Raw genomic sequence first — 7,774 nt, forward strand, 5'->3', positions numbered from 1 at the left:
AGTGCTCACGAAGGCAACAGGGTTTTGCAGGAGGCCTGCAGAGGAAGTCCCATGACACCAGGGGTGGGTGGAGGCTGCTTCTCCTCAAGTGGCTCCTCTATTTCAGTTTCTTGAAGGGGCTCCTCTGGCCCTTGATGACGCCTTTCTCTTGGAAGTTCCACAGGGCCATCAACAGAAAGCCAACTGTGGCCTCGGATTGTAATAAGCATCTTGGAGATGGTGGGGCTGCTCAGACCTTGCCCACTTTGCGGCGGACAGGGCTCCCACTGAGGGGGATGCTATGCCTCAAGCGTCTCCCATCAGGGCGAAGAAGGAGGACCTCAGGCTGCCTCCCAGAGAGATGCTGCAGGTCAGCAGACCCCCGCAGAGCCTCCGGAGGGACCCTTCCCACTTCAGCTATCCAGTCCGCGACCCTCCCGTGAGGCGGACAGCCTGCTGCACCCAGGAAGAAGGGGCATCTCATCTTCCTGTTGACATGGCACCTCCTGGGACGGTGATCACATGAGATGTTCACATGTAAGACAAGAAGCTTCCACCACCCCTCTGCCATCTGCTGTATCCCATGATCTACGATGTTCAAGCTCAGCCCCAGAGAGCCCCCTCCAGGACGCATCCCACGGACCTGCCACGATCTTGGCATGCACAGCAAACCCATAGCCAAATGTGCCCGATGTGAACACATCTTCAAGGCCCAGACCCTCGCTGGATGTTCCTTTTCTGCTGTTATTTATTTTTAATTTTGTTAATGTGAAATCACATATGTATAGTTTAAAAACAATACTAAAGCTAATCCCCTAGTACTCATAACCCAGGTCAAGAAATATAACATTAGTAAAGCTTTGGGGCTTGTGTTAGTTTCCCATGGCTGCTATAACAAATGATCACAAACTGAGTGGCTTAAAACAAGGGAGAGCTTCCCTGGTGGCGCAGTGGTTGAGAATCTGCCTGCTAATGCAGGGGACACGGGTTCGAACCCTGGTCTGGGAGGATCCCACATGCCACAGAGCAACGAGGCCCGTGAGCCACAACTACTGAGCCTGCGCATCTGGAGCCTGTGCTCCACAACAAGAGAGGCTGCGACAGTGAGAAGCCCGCGCACCGCGATGAAGAGTGGACCCCGCTTGCCACAACTAGAGAAAGCCCTCGCACAGAAACGAAGACCCAACACAGCAAAAATTAATTAATTAATTAATTAACTCCTACTCCCAACATCTTTTAAAAAAAAAAAAAAAACAAGGGAGGGCTTCCCTGGTGGCACAGTGGTTGACAGTCCGCCTGCCGATGCAGGGGACACGGGTTCGTGCCCCGGTCCGGGAAGATCCCACATGCCGCGGAGCGGCTGGGCCCGTGAGCCATGGCCGCTGAGCCTGCGCGTCCGGAGCCTGTGCTCTGCAACGGGAGAGGCCACGGCAGTGAGAGGCCCGTGTACCGCAAAAAAAAAAAAAAAAAAGTTTCAGGCCTAAGATTTCTGGAAATAGAAGGTTAAACTTTAACACCAGATCCAGGCAAGAATTCAAGGTGTTAAGACGCTGTGTTTTATGAAGAACTAAAAAGGCTCAAGGGGCAAATAAAACAATGGAAGTAGGACAGCTTGGTGCACTGGTTGGGATTCAAACAATGTGTTTGGGCTTCCCTGGTGGCGCAGTGGTTGAGAGTCTGCCTGCCGATGCAGGGGGCACGGGTTTGTGCCCCGGTCCGGGAGGATCACACATGCCGCGGAGCGGCTGGGCCCATGGGCCATGGCCGCTGAGCCTGCGCGTCCGGAGCCTGTGCTCCGCAACGGGAGAGGCCACAACAGTGAGAGGCCCGTGTACCGCAAAAAAAAAAAAACAAAAAAACAATGTGTTTATTTTAAGGTATCAACTTCCTCCCACCAAAATTTCAAAGTTAATGAGAAATTGATTTTCAAACCAGTGGTATACACCAGTTTATTAATAAAGAGGATGTATCACAACCACACACTCTGCTGTCAGAAACAAGCTACAGAAAAATAGTACAGTTGAAACAAAGTAGAAATATTATCAAAACCACAAGGATATTATCCAGGACATGATAAGAGAGAGGAAATGCAGGGCTTCCCTGGTGGCGCAGTGGTTGGGAGTCCGCCTGCCGATGCAGGGGAATACGGGTTCGTGCCCCGGTCCGGGAAGATCCCACATGCCGTGGAGCGGCTGGGCCCGTGAGCCATGGCCGCTGAGACTGCGCGTCCAGAGCCTGTGCTCCGCAACGGGAGAGGCCACAACAGTGAGAGGCCTGCGTACCAAAAAAAAAAAAAGGGGGGAAATATATTCTCTCACAGTTCTGGGGGCTAGAAGTCTGCAATCAAGGTGTCTGAAGGCTCCTGAGGAAAGTCTTTGCCTTTTCCTAGCTTCTGGTGGCTCCCAGCAATCCTTGGCGTTCCTTGGCTTGTAGCTGCATCACTCCAATCTCTGCTTCCATTGTCAGGGACACAATTCAATGTCCTACAGAGCCCTTGCTGTGTTCCTCCTCCATCATATTCCTTCCCCAAAGAGGTAACCACTTGGCTGATTTTTGCATTAATCTTTTTTTTTAACCTTTAAAATAGTTCACCACCTAAATCTGCATACCTAACACAAAAATTGTTGAGTTTTGAAACGCTGACTTTTAAGCACAAGTCTAGCTGAATAAGGTAAGGGCGGTACTGCCATTTCTGGATGAAGGCTCCCACGATGAGATGCTCCAAAAAGGGTCTACAGCTCAGAAAGTGTTCAGAGCCCCGCTGGGGGACAGTGAGTACAGTTTGGAAAACTCAGCAGTCACCAGAATTAGGGCACTTGTGTGGACAAGAGACTGGGCCCCTGGCAGGAAGCTGGTTGGGTAAGTGGGCTGCATGCTGAGTGCTGGTAAGCTCACAAGGGATGGTGGGGAGCCCCTAGGATGGCTCCCGTGATCCCTCCCTCGTCTTCACTCCCACTTCCAGAGGGACTGGGGCTGATGCTCCTGTACCCTCTAGGATTCCATGGCTTCTCGCTTTCCCACCGGCCCCCTGTGACTCCGCCTTTCAGCTCTGCCACTTCCCCCTCCTCCTGGGTTTGTGTATTATCGCTTAAATCCCTGTGCTGTAGTTTGAGTGGAGTTTCATTAGGGAAAAGATGCATGTGTTCAATGTACCGTCTCCACCTTGAGAGCTTTCTCTTGGTCTCATTTTTCTACTGAGCTGTGTTTTAGGATTTCTTCCCTCATTCACTCACTCTGACGTCTGCAAGGCTGGGCTGTCAGGAGGGACAGAGCCGACAGTGGTTGGGGAGACAGACAAGGAAATCGGTCGTTATGACGCAGCAGTAGTGCTTAAAATACGGTTCCTGGACCGCCTATGCAAGCATCTCCCTGACGTTTGGTCAAAATGCTGAGCCCTGAAGGTCGGGCAGAGGCCCGGGGAGGATAAAGACTCCAGACGGGGGAGCAGCCGTCAGCTGTTTGAGGCTGGTTGGAGCCAAGGCTGGGGGAGCGCACCCAGAAAATGTGTGAGGGGCCACGCACTGGCCAAGGACTGAGTGGGGAGGACGGCAGTACCTGTGGGCTGAGCACAGGGGGAGACCTTAAGGGGGAGACTGAGAAGAAGAGGTGGGAGGATGGCGTGTGTGTTGACGGCTGTCACAAAGGTTTCCAAACGCCAGGTTTTCAAAAGTAGCACAGAAACCAGTCCTGTGTGATCCCCTTATACGAGGTACCTAGGGGCGTCAAATTCAGAGAAACAGAAGGCAGAATGGTGCTTACCAGGGGCGGGGGGAGGCGGGCGCCGGGAAGCAGAGTTTAACAAGTATAGACTTTTTTGCAAAAAGTTCTGAAGACTGGCTGCACAATGATGTGCATATATTCAACACTGCTGGACTGCATACTTAAAAGTGGTTAAGATGATACATTTTATGTTATGGGTTTTTTTTTTTTTTTTTACCACAACAAAAAATAATTTTCAAAGAAAAAAAAAAGTAACACAGAAACCAGGGCCTGTTTCTAACCTTCAAAAGTTCCTTGATTGGGCTTCCCTGGTGGCACAGTAGATAAGAATCCGCCTGCCAAAGCAGGGGACACGGGTTCAATCCCTGGTCAGGGAAGATCCCACATGCCGCGGAGCAATTAAGCCCGTGTGTCACAACTACTGAGCCTGCGCTCTAGAGCCCACGAACCACAACTACTGAAGCCCACGTGCCACAACTACTGAAGCCTGTGTGCCTAGAGCCCGTGCTCCGCAACAAGAGAAGCCAAAGAAGCCCGCGCACCGCAACAAAGAGTAGCCCCCGCTCAATGCAACTAGAGAAAGCCCGCGCACAGCAACGAAGACCCAACACAGCCAAAAAAAAAAAAAGTTCCGGGCTTCCCTGGTGGCGCAGTGGTTGAGAGTCCGCCTGCTGATGCAGGGGACACGGGTTCGTGCCCTGATCTGGGAGGATCCCACATGCCGCGGAGCGGCTGGGCCCGTGAGCCATGGCCGCTGAGCCTGCGCGTCCGGAGCCTGTGCTCCTTGATTCTTTACCCTTTTGTGATCAGGCTGACTCAGCGGACCAGCGTTCCCCAAATGGGGACAAAGCTCCAGTGTCTGCTCATCGCCACTGGGGCGTGAGGGACTCTGTCTCCCCTACTTATCCAAGAGCACTCCCGAACATCGCATGCCGGGAGACGCAATCTAAGTAAAAGCTTGAGCCGGAAGCCAGGTCTCAGCATCTCCTCCAACCGTGTTGCCCCCTTCCCGTCCAGCACCCCCAGCTAATTAACCAAAGCTCCGTCTTGTGTGGCGGTTCCTGAAGTTTGCCCGTCACCAAGAGCTTCTGCTTTGTCTTCAAGGGCTCCAGTGTCCACTTTGGGTCCTGTGGTTTAGCCTCTGGAAATTCAGATGGATTCTGGCTGAATTTTATCACAAGATGGACTCTACACCCTGCCTCCTTGGTGCTCTGAATAGGCCAGGTCGGGGGCATGATGGGTTATCAGGCTAGTGGGAGGAGAATGTAACTTGAGAGGCCCAGTGCATGTGGGGCCTCGAGATGGGGTCCAGCTACAGGGCCTGGCTCTGGGGAGCAGCACGGAAAGGTCTAGAGCTCCATCCAAGAAGTCACAGACTCTAATATAGTAAAATAATTAGAGCCAACACTTAGCACCAAAAATGTGCCGGGCATCCTTCCAAGCCCTTAATATTGATATGTGTGCACGAACTCAATGAATTCTCCCAGCGAACTTATGAGGTCAGTACTACAGCCGACTTTACTGTTGCAGAAACAAGAGCACAGGGACGGGGTCTCTCTTTGCTGCATCTGCTGTGAGAATGAAAGCAATCAGGCAGTCGACGGTCCAGAAGATGTAGACATCACTCAGAAGGGATGCACAGGTGTCAAGAAGGGTCCCACAGGAGGCTGCAGAGGGATTTGAATCACATCAGGGTCAAACTCAGTCTCCTTGGAAGGAAAAAGAAGAGGCTCTGGGTGGACAAATGGTGGGGAAATAGGAAGGAACTGGCTGTGGTTTGCACTGTCGGTTGTCACGTACAGAATGTAATGCAGGGTGTTACCCTGGCTTCCGCTCCAAGATGAGATCTGTGTGCTTCCCCATCACCGTTGTCATTCAAGAGGACAGGTCTCTGGTTGAAATCTGGAATTTCTTGTATGAGAAATATATCAGCAGCGTTTGAAAGTATTTGAACCAGGCGTTGCTTGTTCAGTGTCTCAAGCCCAGAAAGAGGAGTTAATTCTTAAAGGAAAAGACATTGAACTTGTATCAAATTCAGGTTGTTACTTTGATTCTGCAAGCCACAACAGTTAGAAGGATACCCGGACACTTCTGGATGGTATATGAAAAAGTCTCTGAAAAAGGAACAGTTCAGCAGGTTGATGGAGGTCTAAGAGTTGTCTGGTTATGGGAAATAACTAGATGGCGGATTATTCTTAAGACCTATTTCTAATATTTTTGTTTTTTGTTTTTTTTGCGGTACGCGGGCCTCTCACTGTTGTGGCCTCTCCCATTGCGGAGCACAGGCTCCAGATGCACAGGCTCAGAGGCCATGGCTCACGGGCCCAGCGGCTCCACGGCATGTGGGATCTTCTTGGACCGGGGCACGAACCCGTGTCCCCTGCATGGGCAGGCGGACTCTCAACCACTGCGCCACCAGGGAAGCCCCCTATTTCTAATATTTTAAAGATGTAGTAAAGGCCCTCTATTGAAGGATCAAAAGGATGGGGAGGTTAAACTACTTGCCCAAGGTAACCCTGTCATTGCCAGGCAGAGCCACATCTAAACCCACTCAGGCAGACTCCTGAATTGGCACCTTTATCCACCCTGCCACCTCTCCCCCAGCTGCTCGTCTTCAGGTGGCAAATCAGACAGACGGCCCCTCAGTGGGGAAGCCAGAAGAGTCCAGAGCCCGGCTGGGGTCAGTCATGGTTCCAGATAATCCGATGGTGTAGAGAAGGGTTCAGCCAGCCAATGGGTTGGGTTGTGGGTGGAGAGTTCCAACCCCAGAAGGGGCTGGGCTAGAGCTAGGCGGGGAACAGGGCAGGTTTCAGTCCCAGCAAAGGGCACCTGGGCCCCTTTGGCTCTGAGCCATTTCCCTGTTTCTGGGCTGGGGCCCCAATGGACCGACCTGAGAAGTATAAATACTGTGACACAGGACTATGACACAGACATGTAGAATTTGCTCTGCGGCCCTGAACCTGTCTCATAGCAGCAAACATAACAACACAGGCAACCTGGTTGGCACCTGGCTTCTGGGTCGAAGAGGGTGACAATGACAAGGCCTCATGGGTTGATAGAGATCAAGGAGAAAAGGGACAACCTGCTGGCGAGAGCACCAGTGGGTTCAGGATGGGAAAGGCAAGCAGCACAGGGCAGGTGTGGGTGGAGTCATCACCAAGGGCTGCAGCAAAGCCCCCAAAGCTTTAAAAGCCTTCAGGTTTCTGTGAACTATTGGGGCCTACAGATAATTCATTGCTTGAGTCTTGCAAGTGCTGGTCTCACAGCTCCTTTCCCACCGCACCTCAGCTGTTGCTCACCAGGCCAAGCACCATGCCTAAGGCCTGGCCTCAGGGCCTTTGTACTTGCCATCTTCAGCCTATAACACTCTTCCCCAGATATCCTCACTCCCTGCAGGCCTGTGCTCCAAGGAGGCTGATCAGGGAGGCCGTCCCTACAAAGAACACCTCCCTTCCCTGCTCACCCATCCTTTACTATCCCCTTGCCGTGTGGATTGTGTTTTCCAAAGGTGCCACAGCAATCTCTCCTACGCCACGTGTTCTTTCTCTGGCCCCTTGAATCTGGGGTCCCTGTCACTGCTCTAACCAACAGAATACGGCAGAAGTGATGCTGACCCAGTCCCAGGCACTTGACTGCTCTGGCAGCCTCTGCTTCCTGCTTCGTGGAACACTTACTCTTGGAGTGCTCCTTCCAGAGCTAAGCTGCCAGGCTGAGAAGCTTGTGGGGAGGCCACAAGCAGATGTGCCGGTCAGCAGCCTGCTGAGCTCCTAGCCAGAGGTCAACATCCACGGCAGCCAAACAAGTGAGGCACCTCGATGTCCGACCCAGCCGGTCCTTCGGATGACTCGAGGCCCGGCCGGCATCTGGCTGCACCACTTGTGAGACCCCCAGCAAGACCCACCCTGATGGGCCCGGTCCACCAAAGAACCATGAGAGAGAATACAAAATTGTTGTTTTAGGCCACGGAGTTTCAGGGCAGTTTTTTCCACAGCAGTAGTCATCTGGAGGATTTACCCTGCTTAACTAGTTTTCACAGCACCTATCACTGCCTGATAGTATATAAGCTATTTGTTTA

At 52.3% G+C, this 7,774-nt stretch overlaps 1 pseudogene across 1 annotated transcript; it reads left to right on the forward strand.

Annotated features, from left to right (window-relative positions):
- The first annotated feature begins 572 nt into the window (after nt 1-572).
- LOC308622323 lies at nt 573-7,470 on the forward strand (annotated as a pseudogene). The gene is made up of 4 exons: nt 573-672; nt 2,682-2,838; nt 5,230-5,724; nt 7,291-7,470. The product of its transcript is annotated as an uncharacterized misc_RNA (transcript).
- The last annotated feature ends 304 nt before the right edge of the window (nt 7,471-7,774 follow it).

Source organism: Mesoplodon bidens, assembly GCF_964165515.1.
Source record: "Mesoplodon bidens genome assembly, chromosome: 9".
In the NCBI taxonomy this organism is placed as follows: domain Eukaryota; kingdom Metazoa; phylum Chordata; class Mammalia; order Artiodactyla; family Ziphiidae; genus Mesoplodon; species Mesoplodon bidens.